Source organism: Canis lupus, chromosome 34 (genome assembly GCF_003254725.2).
Source record: "Canis lupus dingo isolate Sandy chromosome 34, ASM325472v2, whole genome shotgun sequence".
Classification (NCBI taxonomy): Eukaryota; Metazoa; Chordata; class Mammalia; order Carnivora; family Canidae; genus Canis; species Canis lupus.
The window spans coordinates 18077627-18102367 of NC_064276.1; the positions used below are offsets into that span (position 1 = coordinate 18077627).

At 36.8% G+C, this 24741-nt stretch overlaps 1 protein-coding gene across 9 annotated transcripts in view; it reads left to right on the forward strand.

The window, feature by feature from the left end:
- Positions 1-24741, forward strand: part of MAP3K13 (mitogen-activated protein kinase kinase kinase 13) — a 430364-nt gene that overhangs the window by 2270 nt on the left and 403353 nt on the right. For 2 of the 9 annotated variants that reach the window (XR_003138700.3, XR_007408200.1), the window contains exons 3-4: positions 1652-1778; positions 7168-8168. The gene's annotated coding sequence lies outside the window, so the exon portion shown is untranslated. Of the gene's footprint in view, positions 1-34; positions 370-1651; positions 1779-7167; positions 8169-13825; positions 14023-24741 lie in introns of those variants that run through there. The other 7 variants (XM_049105735.1, XR_003138701.3, XM_049105738.1 and 4 more) reach the window with 7 other exon arrangements.

Sequence of the window (24741 nt, forward strand, 5' to 3'; positions counted from 1 at the left end):
GCCTTGGCGCTTTAGGGTGAGAAGTGGACCCTGGGCATTGAGACGAGCCGACCTAGAGTTCATTACTTACTTACTCCGACCTTCCCCCCGCCCCCCGCTTCTGTTCTGCCAACAGGGGGACAGGTACTTCATCTCTTAATCCAGGACAGTGCCTTGCCACTACTCACTATTAGGGATTCTTTAGATGTTGTCGAGGGAATAAATTATTTAATATGAACGTACGGACCAGATTCTCGCTGCAAGGAGAACTTCTCCCGAACTTCAGGATCCCTACCTGACTGTAGAAGTGACTTCAACTTAATCTGCTAACCAGTGATGTGTGAGGATGCTGAGGGAGTACAGATGCAGGCATTGCTGTTGTTCTATGAGGTTATTGAAATTTAGAAATTTGCCTTCATACTTTTCGATGGTGAGGGTAGAGGATAAGGCTATTAATTCAGCATCTTTCAGATTCCTTTACTTTTCTGGGAAGAACTTCCAGGTAATGATGGGGAGGAATGATAAGCTGCGGTTTAGCACCGAGCTTCTAATTAGTGTTCTGAGCGCTTTCTTTCCAGCAATATGAACTGACTTTCTATTTCCTTCATGTTTTCTTATGTCGGGGTACTTCTTACATTTGAGAGGTAAATAAGAATGATTTCATAACAAAGATGAAAATATTAATTTATAAAAATCCAGTCAGAGGTTTCACCTGGTGTGTTCACATAACATAAACTCCTTACACAGACTTGTTGGAGGCCTCCAAAAGAATGAATCCTTGAAGATTAAATTGTCTCCTTTATAAAATACTTGTTTAGGTGTCTTAAATGTGATGAAGAGTGGGCATAGACCTAAAGGACAGGTGCTGTAACCAGATTGGTTTTGATTGTCAAGTGGAAAAAAGTGCAAACGACAGACACATCAGGCTGTGTAATGGGATCTGGGCATGAATCATTATCTGGATGCAGTGATTTTGTGTATGGGCTTTGTGCTATCTAATGAGATAGTAGCTCCTAAGAGGTTCTAGAATCTTTTTTAGAGTGGATATAATGGAGTAGGAAAATCCGAATTTGTGCCTTTGTTTGTTTGTTTTTACAAAGAATAAACTAGTAAGCATTTTTAGATTTAAAAATGCAAGGGGCACCTGGCTGGCTCATTCTGTGGAGCATTCGACTTGTGATCTCGGGGTTGTGGGTTCGAGCCCTGCATTGGCTGTAGAGATTGCTTAAAAATAAAATCTTTAAAGATGAAAAATCCAAGAAATTTAAAAAGATAGTTTGAAAAAACCCAGAAAGTAGGCATGTAAATACATCATTGTAATCACTTAAATTTTAAAAGTTTGCCTGCCTTTAAAATTTGTTTTCTCAATTTCTGGAAAGTGTTGGTATTCAAATCATTCCCATTTTTACATGCTCTTACTATAGTGCCACCTTTAGAATACATATAAATATGGTACAAAACAGTGTTTTGAGATCTTCCAGATTCTGTTAATGTCTTACTTAAAAATAAGTTATATTTCTGCTACCTCATTCTGCTGTTCAATGTCATATCCACTAATTTTGCATATCTAAATGTCTATATTCATAATAGTAACTATTATAACTATTATTCATAATAAGTTAGTATCCAAGTGTAACTTAGATATGTGCATTGACATTCTTGAGGTTTTCAGTTTTGCAGAACACTGATATCTATGGACTCTAACATGGACTTCATTTAAAGAAATCCACGGATCATTAATGGACAAAAACATGAATCAGTTTATGTTGTGGCATACAAATCCTAGCACTTTGGGAAAGGTAAGTTGTTGACTATGTTTTATGTTAGGTGAGAAATAGAACAGCCTTGGATTGGTCTAGGAAATTGTAGGATTGTGATTGAAAAATACAGAATGAATCTTCAAATTATGTTTTAATCTGGACCTTCCAAAAAGGTTTGTTCTGTATATACGAGGTAATTATAACTATTTCTCTGTAAAATTGATGAGAAGTTGAGGAGATTGACAAGTTATGTTACTCCTGGAAGATCACCGTTCTGCCTCTTTCTGTAAGAGATCTTCTTGCAACACCACTCCATACCCGGGTAGAATATATCAACGTGTGGATACCCCTGTAGGAACAGGGCTCCAGATAGTTCTTTAAGTCATTTTATTATCCAAGTTTGGCTCTGGGATAATATATGTGTAAAATCTTCTGGCCAGTTTTACTTTATATGTTAGGTTAAAGCAAGAAATGAAGTTTAAAAAATGGCTTCTTCCTCCTTTTATCTTGCTTTATTTATGCTATCTTCCTTTCTTTTCTTTTAAAAAATTACAGGATTCATTCTCCAGCCCCTTTATCTTTCTGTCCTCGGGAAATTTCTCTCTCTCTCTCTTTTTTTTTTTCCTATTTTATCTTAGGTGTTTGTTAACTTTCAGATCTTTAACTTCTAACTTTGTGATATTGTTTGGCACCTTTTAATCACTAAGCATTAATTCTTATAGTTTTTCTTAGTCTCCTTTGTAGAGACAATGGCTTCTTGTTTAGAATCTGCTCAATTCCAAAACCAGTCAGCACTTCAGGGAATTCTTTCAGATATATTTGTGGCCACACACAAAAATTTGTATATAAGATACCATTGCCATATTATTTAAAAATAAGAAACAAACAAACTAGGGATAACCTAAACATCCCTCAGTGAAGGTCTGGTTAAATAAGTGCCTTTATGCAATGTAGTACTTTGTACCTCTTAGAAAGAATGAAGCAAATCCATCGGCAAAGGTGTGGTAAAATCTCTGATATATTGTTAACTGAGAAAAACAGTAGAATTATATGTATAGTGTGTTTCCATTTGTGTTTTTAAAAGGTTTTATATGTACATGCAAAATTTCCTCAGAATCTGTGTGAGGAACTATAGATAGGTACCCCTGGTCAGTGAGACTATAGGTCTCTAATGGGAAGATGACTCATATTTTTTCTATGTACTCTTTCTGGTGGATGGACTTTTTAACTATGAACATGTTTTTATAATACTGGGAAACATTAAATGACAAGGCTTTAAGCTAATTTAAGAATTATGAGAGCCTACAACGCTTCCTTAGGACATTTGTCCTTAGAATTATTTGCACTATTCAGTGGGAATGGGGTTATGTAAGTGAGTGAAGTTTTTGTCAGAGCTGCATGGGAGGTTTGGGGACATTATAATAGGTTTTTAACCTTGACATTAGATTATTATTCTTATGAATAAACTAAGTGCTTAGTGCTTCTGAATTTAATACTCCTATGTAATTGTAGCATGTTATTGGCCTCCCCAGGTAATATGGATATTATCTTTGTTTGCAAGCTAGGTTTATATTGTGTTGGCATGGTCCTTCTGAGCCTCTCAGTATTACTGAAAGTGATGGACTTTGTTTTATTTGAATTGCTATTGAGGGACTCTTTAAATAAGTCTTAGTTATTTTTTCACTTTGTTCTTGATGTTTAGAGCTGGCTTAACGCATTTCAAAGAATGGCTTATTCTCTTTGTTAGCAAAATCAGCAAACCAGTAAGATTCTTTAGATATATATGTATAATCTCATTCTGGATTGAGGATAATACTTGAAGTAGCTGATTATTTGCCATGGGACTCAGCAAAAATTTCTTGTGGTTTTTACTTCTCTAGCTGTCTTTGCCTTTCCACATTTTTGTTGTCAGAAATTTGGAATAATATAATAGGTAAATATAAGAATACAAGAAATTTAAAGATATAGTAATCTTCATTCATTAGTAATGGGATTTTTATTTGAAACTTCCTTGAGAATAAGCTTTGTAAGATACATACCTTTATAATACCACTGATTGTATATCTTGTTAAAATCAAAATTAAGGTCACTTACCTGGGAGCTGAGTAATGGAATAGAACAGATTATGGTATGCCTGGGGTTACATATATATTTTGGCAGAGTATTTTGTATATAATCATTTAAGTTAAGTGATGCTTTGCTCCTCAAGATCCTTGGGATTAATCACTACAAGCCACAAAGTGGTAATCACTGGGCAGGATGCCTAGAGTGGGACACCTTTTTCTTGCTGAGAGAATGAATAGCAAGCAATGAATCCAAGGGTAGATTGTATTTTCCAGAGTCAAGATGAATATGGTAAAGGTAACATACAGAGATAAATAAGCACATAAACATAAAAGTTGCATGTAACAAAGAGTTGGGGAAGATACATATATATGTGTATGTGTCTATGCATGTAAATATGTATTTATAAAACGTGTGTGCATATATATATGTGTGTGTATATATATATGTGTATATATATATATTTATATATATATATATAGTTTTATACATAATATATATAAAATTTTCTGGAAAACCAAAAGTTCCAGATAGGAAGTTAACCAATTAGCACAGGAGGAAAAAAAAGTCAGAATTTTGAGACCTTAGAGGTGGGACTGTCATGGTCTAATTCATGATTATGAGAGCAGCTTAGGGAATTTTGGGTGTTTTAAGATCATTCACAGGTTCAAGTGATAGGAAGTTAGATAAAAGCCTGAGAGAAAATTAAAATGTAACAAACACATCAGATTATGGTTGAGGGTACCTTTTAAGATGCTGTTCTATGGTATTTTGGGGGGAGGGGAGGAGAAAAGAAGGGAGAACTCAAAAATGTATTGCTCTTCAATTTGAATTTGAGCTAGGACCACAAGTCTTTCCTAATTTTCCAGTGGTGTATGACCAAGATGGATGAATTAGATCAATTAACTAATAAAGCATTATTCTACAAAAACTGATTTGATTATTAGATAAACCTCAAAGAATAAGATAACCCTTTTTAACCAGTTTTGTGATTATGTAAAAGGATAACTGTGATGATATAGACTGAGGACTGGAACCATTTTGTTCAGAAAACAAGACTTTGGAAGAGTTGGGAAAACTGTAGGAAGCACACATGTTGTCTTTTATTTGAGGCCAAATGAGAGAAGGTATAGAACTAGTCAGCAGGGGCACAGGTTATGTCCAGAGGCAGTGAACTTTGGGTCATTAGGGGTGCTTAAGCAGGGTTTGAACATCAGGAATGTTGTAGAGAGGATTTCTCATTGTGTAAGAGATTGTACTAGATTATTGTAAAAGTTCCTTTCAAATTCTAAAATTTTTTTATATTGTAATGAAGTATTATGAGTACACATTCTGTTACCCCTGTCTTTAAATATTGATAGCTAACTTGCCCACTCATCATTTATCCACCAACCTCAACTTAACCTATAACCAGGAAGTAAATTTAAAAATTACCCAAGTTCCTAAAGTATAAGACACAAAACCCATATGCTTTTTCTTAGGTCCTTACTCTGTTTATTGACTTTTTTAAAAAGATAGTTCTAATAAGCGTAATTAACTGGTATCTAACTCCACAGTATACTAGAAGCAGCAAATTGTGAGTAGGCCAAATGCTAGTGTAAGTTTAATATATATTAATGCTAATAGTGGCATTGGCATGCTTAAGCAACCTTTTTTTTTTTAAACAATCTTAACTGAGATGAAGCAAGACTTGTTTATTTTTATTTATTTAATTTTTTAATTTTTTTATTTCTTTATTCATTCAGAGAGAGCGAAGAGAGAGGCAGAGACACAGGCAGAGGGAGAAGCAGGCTCCATGCAGGAAGCCCGATGTGGGACTCGATCCTGGGTCTCCAGGATCACACCCCGGGCTGCAGGCGGCTCTAAACCGCTGCGCCACCAGGGCTGCCCAAGCAACCTTTTTTTATTATACAAGTGATCCATGTCCACTTGACAAAAAATAGAATGTAGAAACATATAAAATATACACTTATATATCACCAAAGAGAAATAGTTACCTATAGTCCCCTACCGCTGTTAATATTTTAGTGGCATGCTTTATATTAAACTCCTTTAACAGTCCTGCAGGATGGTACTTCTGAGTAGTGACTGCTGAAACTGATTCTACGTTACTTTTGTTTGGAAAGTTAAATTAGTCACTATACTTTCTAATCAGAATATGCAGTGAAAGACTGGGACATGGCACAATGCTGATTTGAAGACAGCCTTAGTCATGGTCAATTTTGTTGCATTGATACCAGTTTTGTAGAATAGTGGGCAGAGGTTGGTATTCTGGAGCCAAAGGGCCTAAGTTTGAATCCTCATTCTACTATTTACTAGCCGGGTAAATTCTCAGAATTTCTTAATTTCTATGTGCTTCAGTTTCTTCTCTTGTAAATTGAGGATAATAATATCAGATTCCACATTTTGTTGTGAGGATTATGTAATCTACATAAAATGCTTAGAGTGGTACCCAGCACAAAGTATAAATGCAGTACATATTAGTTGCTATTATTATTTTTAATTTTTTAAAAGATTTATTTTATTTTTTTAGAGAGAGATAGTATGAGTAGGGGGAGAGGCAGAGGAAGAGAATCCCCAAGCATACTTCCCACTGAGCACAGAGCCCAATGTGAGCTCAGTCTCAGGACCCATGAGATCACAACCTGAGCTAAAAGCAATAGTTGGTCTCCCAACCAACTGAGCTACCCAGGTGCCCCATTATTATTAATTTTTAAAAATTTAAAGTTTTCTTGGAAGAAATGTTTATAGGAGTACATAAAATAAAAAGAAATGAGTCAGAATGAGCTCAAAAGTAGACAGATTTATTATATATATTTCATAAAAACCTGCAAAGTGGTCTGATTTTTCCATTGTGAGGCTTTGTTGACTTTTCTCCCTTGCTAAATATTTTCAAACCATACTATTCCTAGTTCAATTTCTTTCTCTAACCCACAAAGTCAACTTTATTTTATGCTGTCTCTTCCAACAACTATTTGGCCATGCCTTCAAAGATTGAAAGCCCTTTAAGGCAATCAAATATCATGGATAGTGACCAGAGAGATTCAGGAAATTATCATTAAATCAGTTTCTCTGATTATAGTCCAAGATGGTTTTGTAAGAAGTTTAAATTCTGCCATTTAAAGTGAATATTAATCAAATAGATAAGCCAATAAACATATTAAGCCATTCCATACATCTATCTTTTAAAGTCTTTGTTTCCTTTTTCTTTATTTCATTTTGGTTTTCCCTTTCTATTCTTTTAGCATAGTATCTGGTAGTCTGATTAATTATTGGCCAAAGAGTTAAAGCTTTTCAAAACCCTTAAAATATTTTATTAGACTTGCTGGTAGAATTTTTTTGTGTGTTTTCTTTTGTTTTAAAGCATCAAGTACAAGTTTTTGAAGACCCTGAGGCCTACCACCATTATGCATTCAAGATTGAGTTTGAATAACTTCATCAAGACTTAGATCCTCTTCAAAAGCCTCAAGTCTCATCTGCATTAAAGCTCTCCATTGAACCCTCTCACAAAAGTAAAAGCTTACAGGGACTAAAATCCACTAATAGATTCCATTTTATATTCTTTCCTCTGATTTCTTTTCAGTTTCCTTGGCCTTAGGGTCTTTCATATTGCTTATGTTCTTTTAGATTGGAGCCAAAGAAACAGTGCCTGCCAAAAGAATGTATGTCCTGTGGCCATAAGTTTTCATCAGTAGAGAAGCATAAACTTGGTGTGATGAGTTTACAGTCAGGTATTTTGCTGTATCCTATAAAAACTTGAATCAACAATAAGAAATGAGAATGAATTGATCAAGTTATACCATGAGTGGTTTAGAGAAAAGAACCTTCCACCTAAAAGTTAAAAGTTAATGGTTCTTATCTGCCTGGGAAAGTCACATAACCTCTCTGGACCTTAATTTCATCTGTAAAGTAAATCTAGTCTTATTCCCCTGCCTACCTCACAGGGTTGTTGTGAGGGTCAAAAGAAATAATATATATAAAAAGGCCTTTTCTGTAAAATGTGTAGTATAGACATAGAGTCCTGTTACACTTTATGCCTTCAGTTCTTGGGCCTGGCAAGGTAGATGGTGTAAGCACACTGAAAGGAGGCAATGTATCCAGGTTGGATACATGGAAACAAGGCTGTGTTAATTTTTGTTTTCTCTGAATACAGGGAGTACTCTTGTGGACTGATCCTAAGAAGGAAGAAGACTGTACATTTCTCTAATATTTTAAGTTAGCATTTATAATGCTCTAGAGCAGTTAAATATTGTAATTGTACTTATGGCTTGCAACATTTGTTTACTAAGTTGTGACCTGCATTTTTTTTTAAATGAAGGAGCATAGAGCAGAACATTTTACACAGCAGCATCCAACGTGGTAAGAGTAAGTATGTTTCAGTTATATGTGTGTGTGAGTGTGTGTGTGTGTTTGTATTTGTGTCATTAAATAAAGTGCATTTTTTTCCCCTATCAGTTGCAGTCGCTGATCCAGGTGTATTATTTTAGCACTAATGCTTTCCTTCGCATTTGGGTTCTTAGGAGACTTTCTTTTCACTTCATACCACTACTACTTGTGACAAAGGAATTGACAGTTAATATCAGTTTGACTTTTGGTCTAGTTAATGAGATTTTAAATTTCTTACACAGAGAAGGCCCCTAGGCCTCTGGGTATTTTATTTAGTACCCTAATACCATTCACTTTGACACCCAGACTATTAAAGCAGGTAAGGTTGGTTCAACCTCATACTAGTAGAAAGATTATATCAAATGTTTTTCCTTTAAAATTTTTTTTTGCTTTTATCTCTCTGACCTAATGGGAAAGAAACCCAACAACTCTCATTTAGTTTAGCAATATTTGAGGACTCTGTGGAACATGGCTATAGAGAATATAGTTAGCATGACTAGGAGTTTAATGGTCTCTAGAAGAGAAAGTATTTTCTTTCTCTAAGTAACTGAATTTATGTTTAATGATTTAAGATAAATAAGTCATTGATACTAACTTACTCAACTGCTTTCCTAAAAAAAGATATCTACCTTTTTGGTGATAGCATTGGTTAGGAATAAGTGGCTTTTATAGTATCCATAAATGATAGGGAATGGCTACTTCTAGGGGTTATACATTCCAATTCAATGGTAAAGAACTAATTCTTCAGTGCTGTAGTGTACTGAAAATTTGTATTTGGTGCCTTGGGATTACTTACATAAGCTTTGATGGAATGCTATAGAAAATATTGATGTTCCCTGCTTACAGAGATTATCTAAATCTATATAGTACTAGCAACATGAATATACCAGAAGATTTAAGATGTAGAATCCAGCTGCTTCATTTTTCTAACAGCCATAGCCAAGTTGCATTTATTGGTGGAACCAGAACAAATTGCATAAATTGTGCAAACTGAGGCTCTTTTGTGCATGACAATTGGCAATGATGGCATAAGGCCTTATCAGCATATATGATCAGCTTTTTTCTTGTTCCTCCCCCCAAAAGGAACCACACTGATATCTTATCTCAGTGAAGAAGATAGGATCTGTCTACCAAAAGGGTTAAGAAGAGTAGTTAGGCAACCTCAGCTATTATTGACTTCATTCTCAATTCTGTGATATAATCCATCCATCAAATTCTGTCTTTTCTACCTCCTAAGTATCTTTCAAGCTATCCATGACTTTCTATTTTCACATCCGCTACTCTTATTTACACTAGCATTATTTTTGCCTGCACTTCTTCAATAGCTGCCAACTGGCCTCCTGTACTCACTCCCTCCTCTAAGCTCATTGCTTTAGAGTCATCTTTAAAAAATATAATTCTCATCTTCTTGGGCTCCTGCTTTAAACTGTTGGTATCTTATTGCCCTTAGAATTCAACCCGAACACTTTAGACATTCTTCTTTGCCTACTTAGCTCCAGCCTCAGTAGTCTTCAATTCTCTAAATATGCCTATTTTTTTTTCCTTCAGGGATTTTTGCAGGCACTTTCTGCTTGAAGTGTTCTTGTCCCTCTCATCCCTCTTTTTTTTTTTTTTAAGATTTTATTTATTTATTCATAGACACACACAGAGAGAGAGGCAGAGACACAGGCAGAGGGAGAAGCAGGCTCCATGCAGGGAGCCCAATGTGGGACTCGATCCCCAGTCTCCAGGATCACACCCCAGGCTGCAGGCAGCGCCAAACCGCTGTGCCACCAGGCTGCCCCCTCTCATCCCTCTTCACTTAACTCACTCCTACGTACTTTTCCAATTTTACTTTCAATATTTTTTCTTCGAAGAAGCCTTCCCCTATTGCCCAGACCAGATTAGACCTCCCTCCCTCAATTTTCTTTCCACAATCACCCAATTCTTCTCATATGCAGTATAGTTGTAATTATTTGCTTAGTCATTTGTTAATATTCTCACCCACAAGACTAAAGCTTGGACTGACGTGTGTTTTATTTAGCACTATATGCCCAGTGCTTAGGAAAATCCTAGTAAATAATATGGACTCAATAAATATTTGCAGATTAATGCTTCCCACAGTTACCACTCTTTTCATTTAGACATTTCAGGTACTTACGTTCTTCTAAGTTATGTAACTTCTCTTTAGAACCTTCCAGTTGCTTCTCATCTCATTCTGTTTATAAGCCAAAGTCCTTATGATGGTCTCCAGGGCCTTACCTGATCTGCCTTTGCTTTCCCTTCATCTCTGAATCATCCGACAGTCAGCCCCAGTCACTCTGGTCTCCTAGCTGATCCTCAGAAATGCAGAGCTCTCATCTGTCTTGGGAATTTTGTGCTTGATATTCCCTGTGCCTGGGATGCTCTTTCCTTAGGTATCCGTGTGGTTTGATCCCCCATCTTCAGATCCTTCCAGTTATGATTTGTCATGTCAGTAAGGTGGGCCTTCTCTGACCATCTTATTTAAAATTGTAACTTTATCACAAAGTTGGCATTCCTTTCGCATTCCCCTTGGCATTCCTTTTCCCCTTTCCTGCTTTATTTTTCCCACAATCCTTACCTCTGAATGACATACTATTCACCATTGTTTCCCCTAGCACCCAGAACAGTGCCTGACACATGGTAGGCACTTAGAACATATTTAGTCAATAAATGACTGTAACTTGTACTCACAGCTGCATATTTGGACAGACTTATAATTTGAATTATTGGGACCTAAGGTTTTTATTTTATTTTATTTTTAAAGATTTATTTATTTATTCATTCAGAGAGAGCGAGAGAGGCAGAGACACAGGCAGAGGGAGAAGCAGGCTCCACGCAGGAAGCCTGATGTGGGACTCGATTCCCGGTCTCCAGGATCACACCCCGGGCTGCAGGCGGCGCTAAACCGCTGCGCTACTGGGGCTGACTGGGACCTAAGGTTTTTAAATGATTTTTTAAAATGAGTTAATTTTATATCTTTTTTTTTTAAGATTTTTATTTATTTATTAATGAGAAACAGGGAGAGAGAGAGAGAGAGAGAGAGGCAGAGACACAGGCAGAGGGAGAGGCAGGCTCCATGCAGGGAGCCCGACGGGGGGGACTCGATCCCGGGGAGTTAATTTTATATCTTACGCTGTTTTAAAAAATACTTGAAGTGGCCTCTAAAACTGCATATGATACAACGAGATGCCATGAAGAGAACAAAACAAAGAGAATGTATAGTAACATTAAATTGAGTAAAATTAAGACATAGACTATCTCCCATGGTGGCTAAGGGCAGGTTGTAAATTTGATTCATTAAATAATTTACTTGCTCAGAAATGATCTTTGGATGAGACTCATGTACTTTATTCTATGGCACAGGTCATCACAGACATTTGAGTCTTACATGGAAACCCAGAAAATCTATTTGATTTAACTGTAGGAAGTCATGAAATTACTCTTCTTTCTACAATAGTTCTTTTTAGAACTTGCTACCTGTTTTAGGAAATTCTCTATTGTTATAAAACACGAATAGTCTATCCATAATAAAGCCTCTGCTTCATCTGAGAAGTGACAGTCACAGCTACTAGCCACTACTTAGGTGCAGGACATTTCTAAGGTTGATTCAAACTTAGTAATGAAATATTTTGAAAGTCCACTCTCAAAGATACTAACCAGGATATTAATTACTCTAGCTTCCCTGACTCTAATCACAAGATAATATGAGATTCCAGTGGTTGTGGTCTCCTTTTTGAAGTAGAGAATTGGCAACTTAGAGAGAAGAGTTTTCATCCTGCAGGATATATATACATCAAATCGTTATATCCTACACTTTAACCAATGCACGGTTATATTCAATAATATCTCAATAAAACTGGAAAGAAGTTTTATCCAATCAGTAACTGAGGTAGGATTGGGAGTAAAGCAGGTGAATTAGACTTCAAGAAATATCAGGAATATAGTAACGAAAATGAGAGCTACCTTGTGTGTGTGTGAGGTTAAATGGGATATTGTACAGTATGTGCCTTTGTGCTCATGGGATATATACTTCCCTAATTCTGTTTTGTCTTTTTGTCACCTAAAACTGAGCCTGAAAATTGTGGAGATCCTTCTATCTCTGGAGGTCAGAAATAAAGCAGGGGATGTGGGTGGGCATGGACTGCAGGCCTTGTAGTGAACTGCAGTACTTCATTAAGCAAAGCTGGATTTTGAAGCAAAAGATGAGACTATTTAGCTAGATGGGGGTTCCACTGGCAAAACGTGCTCTTCTTTGACTTTTCATTTTTTACCTTTCTCTTTTCTTTCTCTGATCTGGAGATAAACAGTACTTTTGAAGTAAAATCTCCTGTCCTGGCCTATTTTTTAGGATTGTAAGAAGAGATGTGAGTAACTTCAGACTTTTAGAGAAATAATGAAAATAAGTGTTTTTAAAAAAACCATTTATGTATTTAAGAAAATCATGTATGTTTTATATATCTCAAAGAAAGAATATGAGGAGACATAATAAGAATGCCACAGAACCATTAAAATGGACAATTCTTATTAAGGAAAAGTGATCTTTACCAGAAGCATTATGTAGAACATGTTGCTGATTAATGATCGTATTGGGGTATATTTAATATATAAATCTACATTACTCTAGCAAAAATATATTAATTGAATGTTCTTTACATATTTTATTTATTTTTGGAACTTTATATTCATTTTTAAAGAAATCAGCTTTTCATTTTGACATTTGATGAGTAACATAAAACCTGAGAACAGATAGAACTACCAGTGTAATCATATCTTCCAGCATACAATGGTATAGAAGCAGAAAGATCTTATTTTCAGTAAGTGTTGAAGTGGCAGAAAGAAAATATCCTCCAACTTCTTTGCTGACACAAATTTTGCTACAGTGAGAACAAAGAATATGTCCATGCTTTTGACTCCATATTTTCCGGATGATGTTAGTCAGAATGCCTGACACGGCTAAAAGAGACTCTGCAATCCAAAAGGGTTCTGAATTGGGGATCTCTGGGTGGCTCAGCGGTTTAGCACCTGCCTTCGGCCCAGGGCGCCATCCTGGAGTACCGGGATCGAGTCCCACGTCGGGCTCCCGGCACGGAGCCTGCTTCTCTCTCTGCCTGTGTCTCTGCCTCTCTCTCTCTCTCTCTCTATCATAAATAAATAAATAAATCTTAAAAAAAAAAAAAGAACAAACAGGTTCTGAATTGACAGAAGTTTGGGAAATCTTGCATTTTTAAAAAATTAATAATGCAAATTAGTACTTCGCCAAACTTATGTGTGGCTAGAACCCTTTTTTGCCCAGAAAATCTTAATACTCCTTGGAATTGTGTTTCAGGAAATGCTGTTCTAGGTTTAAAAATAAATTTAAGGGGATCCCTGGGTGGCTCAGTGGTTTGGCGCCTGCTTTCCGCCCAGGGCGTGATCCTGGAGACCCGGGATTGAGTCCCACGTCGGGCTTCCTGCATGGAACCTGCTTCTCCCTCTGCCTGTGTCTCTGCCTCTCTCTCTCTCCCTCTCTCTGTGTCTCTCATGAATAAATAAATAAAATCTTTAAAAAAATTTTAAAATATATATACATATGTATAATATATTCTTCAACAATATTTGATATACTTTTTTTTATTTTTTTTTATTTATGATAGTCACACAGAGAGAGAGAGAGGCAGAGGGAGAAGCAGGCTCCATGCACCGGGAGCCCGACGTGGGACTTGATCCCGGTCTCCAGGATTGCGCCCTGGGCCAAAGGCAGGCGCCAAACCGCTGCGCCACCCAGGGATCCCTGATATACTTTAAAATGAAGTAAATAAGTCCTGATTATCAATAAAATTTTTATCCAATATCCCTTGGTGAATATAGATGTTAAAATTATTCCAAAATTGGTACATATGTATTAAATTGAATGTGTCATCAATACATAATTTATACAGTATTGACATAAATAATCATTTAACTTTTCTGGAAATACGTTATTTGGCCTCCAGTATATCATACCCTTCAGGCTTTCCTCCTACTTCTAACTATTCCTTCTAGTTTTCTCTGTTGGTTTCTCCTCTTTTTTTTTTGATCTCTAAAAACTGGAGTGCCCTAGAGCTCAGTCCTAAAACCTCATGTTTTTTCTATCTAGACTCATTTCTCTTGATGATCTTATACTCTTGAGGCTCTAATACCATCTTTACTTGAAAACCTTTATCTCTAGCTTGGCCCTCTCCTCTGACTACCAGACTTGTATATTCAGTTGCCAACATTTCCATTTGTATGCCTAATATTCATCTCAAACTTAACATGTTCAAAATTTAACTACTAATCTTCCAATCAAACTTTTTAGTTTTTCCATCCCAGTAACAGTGAAATATTTTGTTGAGGATTTTTGCATCAGTATTCATCAGAGGTATAGGTGTGTGGCATTCTTAAGGTATCTTTGTCTCATTTTAGTATTAGGAATGCTGACTTCATGAGTCTACAATTTTTTGGAAGAGTTTGAAGATTGGTGTTAATTCTTTTAAGTATTTGGTAAAATTCTTCAGGGAAGCCATCTTGTCCTAGATTTTTCTCTTTTGGGAGGTTTATGATTACTGATTTAATGTCCTTACTAATTACAGGAGTGTTCAGATTTTCTTCTTCAAGATTCAGCCTTGATAAAGTTATGTATTTCTAGAAATTTATCCATTTCTTTCTTTCTTTCTTCTTTCTTTCTTTCTTCTTCTTTCTTTCTTTCTTTCTTTCTTTCTTTCTTTCTTTCTTTCTTTCTTCTTTCTTTCTTTCTTTCTTCTTTCTTTCTTTCTTCCTTTCTTTTCCTTTCTTTCTTTTCTTTTCTTTTCTTTTCTTTTTTTCATGCAAAATGGTGGTTTTATAAAAGCCACCCATCTGGGGACAGGTTATCCAATTTGTTGTTGGTGGTCTATTAAAGGCCCCATATAGAGACAGATTATCCAGTTTGTTGGTGTATAATTGTTCACAGCACTCTTCTGATTTTTTTTTTTTTTTGTGGGTGTGTGTGTGGTAGGAGTTGTGGTGCTCTTTTTAAATTTTTTGTTGTTTGAGTCTTTCTTTTAAAATATTTTACTTATTTAAGAGAGAGAGAAAATGAGTGGTGGGGAGGGGCGGGGGGGGGACAGAGAGAGAGAGAGAGAGAAAGAGAGAGAGAGAAAAGCTGACTCCCTACTGAGCAGGAAGCCAGATGCAGGGCTGGATCCCAGGACCCTGGGATCATGACCTGAGCTGAAGGCAGACACTTAACTACCTGAGCCACCCAAGCACCTCTCACTTTTTAAAATCTTTGTGTAGCTAAGACTCATCAATTTTGTTGATTTTTCTCAAAAAATCAGCTTAGTTTCAGTGATTTTTTAAAAAATTTTTCTATTCTCTATTTTATTACTCAGCTAATTTTTATAGTCTCCTTCCTTCTGCTGAGTTTCGTTTGTTCTATTTCTAGTTCTTTGAGGTGTAAAGTTATTGATTTGAGATCTTCCTTCCTTCCTTCTTCTTTCTTTCTTCCTTCCTTTCCTCTTCCTTCCTCTCTTTCTTTCTTTCCTTTCTTCTCCACACCCAGGATGGAGCCCAACACAGAGCTTAAATTCACAACCCTGCGATCGAGACCTGAACTGAGATCAAGAGTCTGCTGCCTAACCAACTGAGCCATTCAGGCACCTTTCTTCTTTTTTAATGAAGGCATTTACTGCGATCAGCTCTATTATTAGTACTAGTTTTGTTACATCCCATCAATTTTGGTATGTTGTGTTTCTGTTTCCATTTGTCCCAAAATATTTTCTGATTTTCATGTGATTTTTTTTCTTTGACCCATGGTTAAGAGTGTATTGTTTAATTTCCATATATTTGTGAATTTTCCCATTTGTTTTCTTCAGCTCTAGAATTTCTGTTTGGTTCTTTTTTAGATTTTGTTGATATTTTTGTTTTGTTCATGCACCATTGTCCTACTTTCCTTTAGTTGTCTGTGCACTTTTGTTGCACTTCGAGCATCTTTAAGGTGATTGTTTTGCATTTTCCCATTCCTTTAGGGATAGTTTCTGGAGTTTTATTTTGTTCCCTTGATGGGGTCATATTTCCCCATTTCTTCAATGCCTTATTTATTTTGCTGGGATTTGTGCATTTGCAAAAAAAGCCATCTCTCTCAGTTCTATGGACTGGCTTCAAAAGGGGAAGACCTTCACTAGTTAGCCTTACTGAAGATTCTGAGGACTTCTCAAACCTAGCGCAGATGTGCCTTTTCTCTGGGCTTATGTCTAAGCCTTCTCAATTAAGAGTTCTCCAGTAGCTTTTATAGAAGTTGGTCATCAGTTGCTCCCTCTGGTGTTCATCACTGATACTGCAGGTTTTCTGGTGGAGCAGCTCGCTACTGTGCTCAGTCTCGGGTTCTCAGCGGCCCCCAGGCACCCAAAGTATGCCAAGGTTCCTCAGCACGCCAAGTCTGAGACAGAAATCGTCTCTCGGGCAGTGCTCCCCTCCTTCCCACCCCTAACATCTGGAACGTTAAACAAACATTCTGCTCTTCTCACCCTGATGGAGAAGCTGTGAGTTGGTTGTTTACTCCTGATCTGAAGTGTGCCAGCTTAGGGGAAGGTCTATAACGGGTGCAATGAAATCCTACCCATTTGATGTGCTCGTTCTTGGCTTTGAGCTTGCCTTAAATACTACAGCTTCTTAACTGGTTTTTGAAGGCCACATACAGGCTTTTTAGACCATATATTAAGTTAATGTCCCTCTGGGGAAGCTAGATCTGGGGCTTCCTATTCAGCCATCTTGCTGACCCTTTGTGGGAAAATGAGGTCTGGGGCTTCCTATACCACCATGTATTCTCTTATGAGGATTCTAGTCTTGTTGGATTAGGGCCCACCCTATTCCAGTATGACCACATCTTAACTTGATTGTACCTGCAAAGAGGCTATTTCCAAATAAAGTCACATTCACAGATACCAGGGATTAGGACTTCAAGTTACCTTTTGAAGGGAACACAGTTGCACCTACAACAGCCTCTGTTGTTGCTCTTAAAAGATTTGAGGGCAAGATAGGAGATTAAGAGAGAGCCACCCTTTAGGACACATAGTTTAAAAACCCTGCCTGGAGTACCTGGGTGCTGCTGTTGGTTGGGTGTCTGACTCTTGGTTTTGGCTCGGGTTGTGATCTCAGGGTTGTGATATTGAGCCCCACATGGGGCTCTGCACTCAGCATGGAGTCTGCTTAAGACTCCTCTCCCTTTTCCTATAAATACATACATACATACATACATACTCTGCCCACTTTACCAATCTTTTTCTTATATGAAGCAAAAATCTTAAGTCACTGAGGAAGGGATAGGAAACTTCCTTTTTCAGGGTCCAGGCAAAGATTCATTGCTTCTGAGAGTAAGGTAGAAGCAAAAGCTTTCTGTGCTGGGTGTAGGAAACTCTCCACCAGTAGCTGCTGCTACCTTGTGGTTAGTGTGAGATCTGGAGTACAGGAGGGTTTTTTGAAGTGTTCCCCTGTAGATACAAGGCAGCGTTTCACTGCCGTGGGGAGTTGAGGAACGGGTGTAGAAAGCCCCATACCAAAGCATAAGGGATAGGGCCTGCCTAAGATTGAGGCTGGACCAAGAGAACCAAGACTCTTTAACACTGAGTAACAAACAATGGCAGTCTGCCTCTTCGGGAGGGGCAAGGATGCACAGAAAGAACCCCTTCTGTGGCATAGACATGCAGTGACTACTGAAAGCTGAGTGTAGAGCAGGAACACTGAGTAAAACAACCCGAGTATCCTAGGTTCCACACTAAGCACAAAGTAGCAGTCGCTCACCGCTGGAGGAAGATGCCCAGAAGGTAACTATAGCAACAGAAAAAACCAGCTCAACTACTGACTAGATTATTTTTCTTTGGAATTTCAGTTTACCCGATTGCAGGACAGAAGAATGGGCATGCGCATTTCCAAGAGTTTTATTCTTTTCCAGTTTGTATGGTTATTTTATAGGCAATGTGTGGCATTCAATCTAAAATTTTAAAATACATGAAAAAAACCCCACCCATTTTCAAGTTATAAAGCAACCCAGACCCAGAGATGATTGATGTTGGAACTCTCAGACAGGAACTTTAATTATGATTAATACGTTGAATGATCTAGTGGAAAAGGTGGGATATTTACATGAACAGTTGAAGAACTTCAGTAGAGATATACAAACTATAAAAAGGGGGAAGGAGAAGATTCAGACACATTTTTTAGAAATGTGGTGGCTCTTTATATTTGCTACAGTAATCTATTCAAATATTCATCACATCACTATTTTAAAAGAAAAAGGAAAAAAGGAATGGCCTATCTATTAAGAGGAAAATGAGTAAATGAACTTTGTTGGACTATTCATTCATTGGCATAAATTCACCAATGAGCTTCTTGCTTCAATGATCTCAAAAAAATGTTAAATAGGGGTGTCTGGGTGTCTCAGTCAAGTGTCTGCCTTGGGCTCAGGTTATGATCCTGGGGTCTTGGGATTAGGCCCCACATGGGACTCTGGTTCAGTGGGGAGCCTGCTTCTCCTTCTCCCTCTGCTTTTCTCCTGCTTGTGCTCTCTGGCTCTTGTTCTTTCTCTGTTAACTAAATAAAATCTTAAACAAAAAAAGTTAAATAAAAAAATTTTCAGGGCTCCTGGTGGCTCAATTGGTTAAGTGTCTGACTCCTGATTTCCAGTGAGGTCATGATCTCAGGGTCACAAGATCAAGTCTGGAGGAGACTCCGCACTGAGCATGGAGCCTGCTTAGGATTCTCTCTCTCCCACTGCTCTCCTTCACTCACACAGCCCATGTACGCATGCACTCTCTGTAAAAAAAAAAAAAAGGTTTCTAAAGCATCTTATACATCATCATAAAGATGAAAAATCATACTCTTGGGGGGATAATAAACACTAGATTCAGAATAGTAAAGTATTATGGAAGAGATGTAAACTTGGAAGGGTACAGAAGCTGTACCCTGTTTGAAAGTTTTAGATTTTGGAAAATATCAGACAGGATCGTGAAAGACATGAGATAGTGGTGGGAAAGGGGTGACTTATTGTCAAGTTACCTGTGGAATAGAATAGGAAAGCTGTGTAGACTCTTAGGAAGCTCCAGAGACTGGCTCCTTTCTCCACACATACTCTGGATTCGAACCACACAGGAATTACCTTACTGAGTTTGTTAATCACTGTGACAGGGAATGCTGCTATGGTATTGCCGCTATTTGGGGCCTGGGTCCCTGGGTTAGGGGGTAAGATATATTGACATAAAATAATGTTTCTCAGAGGGTTCAGTGGAATACAACAATTCCTAAGAGATCAAGACCATCCTTTATCTACTACAGTTTACTTGCCCTTAGCATCCTGTGCATCTCTATCCTTGAATTACTACCTTGCATTGTAGTGATTAAATTTCTGCCTAACTAGATTGGTAGTTCTTCGAGCACTCATTCTCAAGCACATAGTAAGTGCTTAATAAGTGTGTGTGGAATGAATGCAAATGAGTGCCCCTTTCTAAGAGATGCAATAAATAAAATTAAATTTAAATAAATTCTTTTAAAAACTAGTAGTAATAGGCGCAGCGGTTTGGCGCCTGCCTTTGGCCCAGGGCACGATCCTGGAGACCCGGGATCAAGTCCCACGTCGGGCTCCCGGTGCATGGAGCCTGCTTCTCCCTCTGCCTGTGTCTCTGCCTCTCTCTGTGTGTGACTATCATAAATAAATAAAAAATAAAAAAAAAAACTAGTAATATTGAGATGATTCCAGGCACTATGATATAATGGTATTGAGATAGTCTAGGGACAATGTTCACATGCAGTGTTTCCTCTGCTGAATTTACCGAGATAATCTTTCCCCATTCACTCTACCCTTCATTTCAACTTCTAAGAAACTGATAAATTCTTTACAAACTCACATTGTAAAATGTTTAAGTTTTATTTGTCCTGAACCAGCTTTTTGAGAACAGGGTAGGTGACTGGGCTGAAATCCCATGCAACATAATAGTATTTTCATCTTCTGAAAGTGAGGAAAACTGAGGGGTGTGGGGAAATTTTTTTGTTGGTGAAATCTTTTGTTTCTGTCCTAAATCATCCCCACCATTGCTTATGACTATTAGTTTTTGATAGCTTCAAGTTAGTTTTGTAATTGCCACACACTAGAAAAGACAGTTTCCTCCAAGCCTTTCACAATAAATCCAGTGAAAATAGGTATTTTAGAAATTCCAAAATAAAGCAAAAATAAAAATGCCTTATACTATCTAGATTTTAAGGTAGTTATGCTATTTGTATAACCAGTGTTTAAGAGTCATCGGAGTTAATTCTGGGCTCAGATTCTCACTTGACCCAGTGTTTGATATGCTTAAAAATTGGCCTGTCTTTGATAGCTTGAAGCTGTATCAACGGCAAATTTCTTGAGTTGCATAAATATATGAAGGTTTTCTGTGTATAATTGACCCTATGAATATATAATGCCAAATATGTCTAAATGATCGTAAATGGCCTAACAGGGAAAAGAAGCCTTTCATCTTATGTGAAGTTTATTGCTTCATCTGTTATATAACATCCAGGTTCAAGGTGGAGAGACAGATACCACTTGGCATACCTTTCTAGTGTATCATGTGAAAGCGGTTTCTATTTGAAACTTCCAGATAGATACTCTGGAACTGACGGGGAATTCCAGCAAGGTCATTCACCCATTGGAACTTTAAAAAAAAAAAAAAAAAAAAATTGCCTTTGAGTAAACATTAACTTATCTACTGTTAGGTGGTTTTTTTTTTTTTGTTTTTTTTTTTTTTTTTTTTTTTAAGGGGAGAGCTCAACCTGGATTTCTTTTATATTTCAAACCAAAAATAATAGATTTAATTAATTTGGAGGTTAAGTTTATATCTTTGCGATCTATTATCTCTTCTGCATTTTTCAAAATATCCAATGCTTAGAAAAATAGCTTTCTTACTGCTTAGCCCTTAAAATACAAGGAGACAGAAGACAAGCAGGAATTCTTAAAATGTTTTCATTGTGCTTTCCTTGGTAGTCATATCAGTTGAAACAGACCCAGTTCTTGCTCTTAAAGCTCTATAAACCTGCCCTTAAATGACATTGACAAACAGACAGGCATTTGACTAAGCAAACATTGCTGGATATACATGATGAATTAAAGTATTGTCATTCTGTAAATGTCTTTTGTGTGGTCTAAATACACAATGAAACGTTGACTGTTTAGAAAATTGCAAGAGCAGTTATTCATTCATAGGCTGACCGTTTATTCAGTCCTGATTCTTTAAATCCATATTTTAGTTAATGTTAAAATTTGCACATATGGCACTTCATAAAATCATAGCATATTAAATTTAGTTTTAATTTTAATTATTGTATAGCTTTCAAATATTGTATTGTTGCACACACATGTGGAGTCTGTACGGCCTTTGTGAAAGGTTCAGTGTCTGACCAACATTCTGTATAATTTCATGCTTTCTGTCTGGACGATTCCATGTACCTCATAATGTTGCAGTGATGACAGATGCATTCACTATTTTTGGACAAAGTAGAGCTTTTATAAAAGATGCTTACTAAAGATTGAGTAGATACAAATGTCCATAAAATGTATGTAAGACTTATGGAATAACTATGGGAAACGTGTTTTCCTGTAGCTCAGTTTTTAAAAAGCATTATTATCTTTCCCTCTAATATCTTCTATATACCCCTGTCTTCTCTTGCTCCCTCAGAGTTAACTAAAGTTCTGAATTTTTTTCAGTGTTTTTTTTTAATCACATACTATATGCCCCAGACAGTATATTGATTAGTTTTCTGTGTTTTGAACTTCATTAAAATGGAATCATGTTGTATGTGTTTTTCTGGGCCTTCCTGTCTTCTGAAAATCAGCATTAGAGTCTTAGATTTATCTATGTCAACGCATATAGCTATTGCTCACTAGTTTTCACTGTTGTAGGATATTGCATGGTATAAGTATTCCAGAACTTATTGGCAGATGAAGTGATTAATAGACATTTGAGATGGTCCAGTTTTTAGGTACTACAAACATTGCTTCTGTGTATACATATATTTCTGCATCTATATCTGCTACACATGTGGCAGAAGAACTTCTCTATTAATGTTTCACAACCTTTTGCCTGTCATGGCACACATAGACAATGATGGAAATATTTGTTCCCTAGACTGCATTAAAAGAATGAAGCTATGTCTCTGGCCTGAGGGCCTCTAGTTGGCTGGAGAGCTGAGGAGATCCATATCTGGGCACACATGTAACGTGTTCGTTGCATACCAGGGCACAGCAATTGAGAAGCTCTGCTAGGGAGTTGAGTTGCTTCAACTCTTCTAGGTAATACCAAATTGCATAGTGGAATTAATAATTCCATTTACCTAACATTCAAAGTGCTTGTATGAATTCACATTCCATGAATATATATTTGAGATGAAAAGAGAAACATTGGGAATTCTGTCAATCTCATAATTATAAAGGTCAAATAGGAGAAGAAAATAACTTATTATTCCTTAGAATGTCAATTCAGATTTGCTTTCTCAAAATGTGATAATGTCAAGATTCCTTTACAGTGTGACAGCAGAGAGTTATAGGCCATGGATGATGTTAAGAAGTGATAACATGGGGATCCCTGGGTGGCGCAGCGGTTTGGCGCCTGCCTTTGGCCCAGGGCGCGATCCTGGAGTCCCGGGATCGAGTCCTGAGTCAGCTCCCGGCATAGAGCCTGTTTCTCCCTCTGCCTGTGTCTCTGCCTCATTCTCTCTCTCTCTCTGTGACTATCACAAATAAAAAAAAAAAAAAAAAAAAAAGAAGTGATAACATGCCCCCAGAGTTGTTGTTACTCATGAAAGCCAACCGTCTGAACTAATATACTTGTGAGAGCTGTAATTCTTTCTTCCAGGTTTAGTGTTGCATTAGCTTTTTATTTCTTAGCCTTGAGAAGTAGTTTCAGACATTGTATACAAGATGGAATATGAGAGCTATTTGCTACATAACTTTTAGTTTAAAAACCAAACACTTATAAAATAAGCTGGGGTTTTTAAATCATTCTTAAAATTGATTTTCTTTTAAACAGTAAGAATGTCTAAATATCAGAATTGATTTGGATAATAAACAATGATAACTTCTCCATTCAGATGACATTAGACTAGAGAATTGATTTTATAAAAATCCCTACATAGTTTTTCCATAACATTTTCAAGAAACTCCTGTATTTTACTACACTATTACTGCTCTAATGGCTTTTTCACACAAAAGATATAAAAAAAAAATTTTACTTGGTGGGAGGTATTGCCTTGTGGCCTGTAGACTGGGGATGTTTAAAATTAATTGGAAAAAATCGGAGGAAAGCTTTCAAATTCATGCTTAGCCTGGTTTATGATGACCTCATGCCAAAGTAACATTATAATTTACTTGGCAGAGTTACAATTTACTTGGCATGAATTACATATGAAAACTGCACTCCCCTTTTACTGGAATACTGTGTACTACACATAGGCAGGATTTTAGTTGTTTTTATATAAATTAGCAGTCACCAATTCTTGTATTACCAATAACCTATGTTTATAGTATGTGTGTGTACACCACAATATATACATATATAAATTATATAGATATGTACATATGTATGCATGCATGTGGTATTGGTTGGTACTTAGTATATCATGTATTCAACATTCTCAAGTAGTACTGATAGGCATTTGAGTATAATTAGCACAGTGACTTCTGTCTAAGCATGTAGCTAAGCTCTAGCTACAGACATAAAGGATTAATATATGGTTACAAAATAGCAATAGCAAACAGTGATAAATATGATAAACTCAAGATTTTGTTCATTATTTTTCTTCTTGGGATGTGAAATACTTATTGTAATTTGCCATGTGAGGCCATAGTTCATAAAGTTTTTTTTTTTTAAATTATAGGCATCCTGAATTTCAATAGCAAGGATACATTTCAATATAGCTGGCCATTATAGCAGTGCTCAGATCTCTACCCAAATTCCCTTTAAAGAAGTGGAGAATGAATTTGTAGCCCTAGAAGCAGGGAGGTGACCTCCTATAAAGACATTCTATGCTTGAAATTTCAGGATTTGTCTTCAGAGCTCATGCAAATTTTGCATTCTTCTGTTTCAATAAATTTTCCTCCAAATAAAACTGATGTTGCCTACACATCTACCCTGTGGTTTCAAATACCTCAGTTTGAGAAGCAGGATAGTAAATGTAATCCCATTTCCTAAAGACCTTTAAATTGGAAGTGTCTTCTTGTAAAAAATTTTGACTTCTGTAATCCGGGTTCCATTTAGGCTTTACTGAAAGTGAAAAAGTTCAGAGAGACCTCCTTTGCCATCAAGGATTTCTCTCTTTATCTGTCTTGTGGACTTTTGTAGATCCTCCTGTCTTGAACAGTGCATTTAATGGAAACCTTCTTTGGTCTTTCTTTCATTTGTTTCCAGGAAATTGCCCTAACCTGCTTATTTTCAATACCCTTTGACCATTCCTACCCTGTCTTCTTTGCTACTCCTCTCTTCCCCACAGCTCAGTTTTAACTTCTCCTTCCTCCGTCCCTGTCACCTTTCTTAGCTATCTTCTGTCC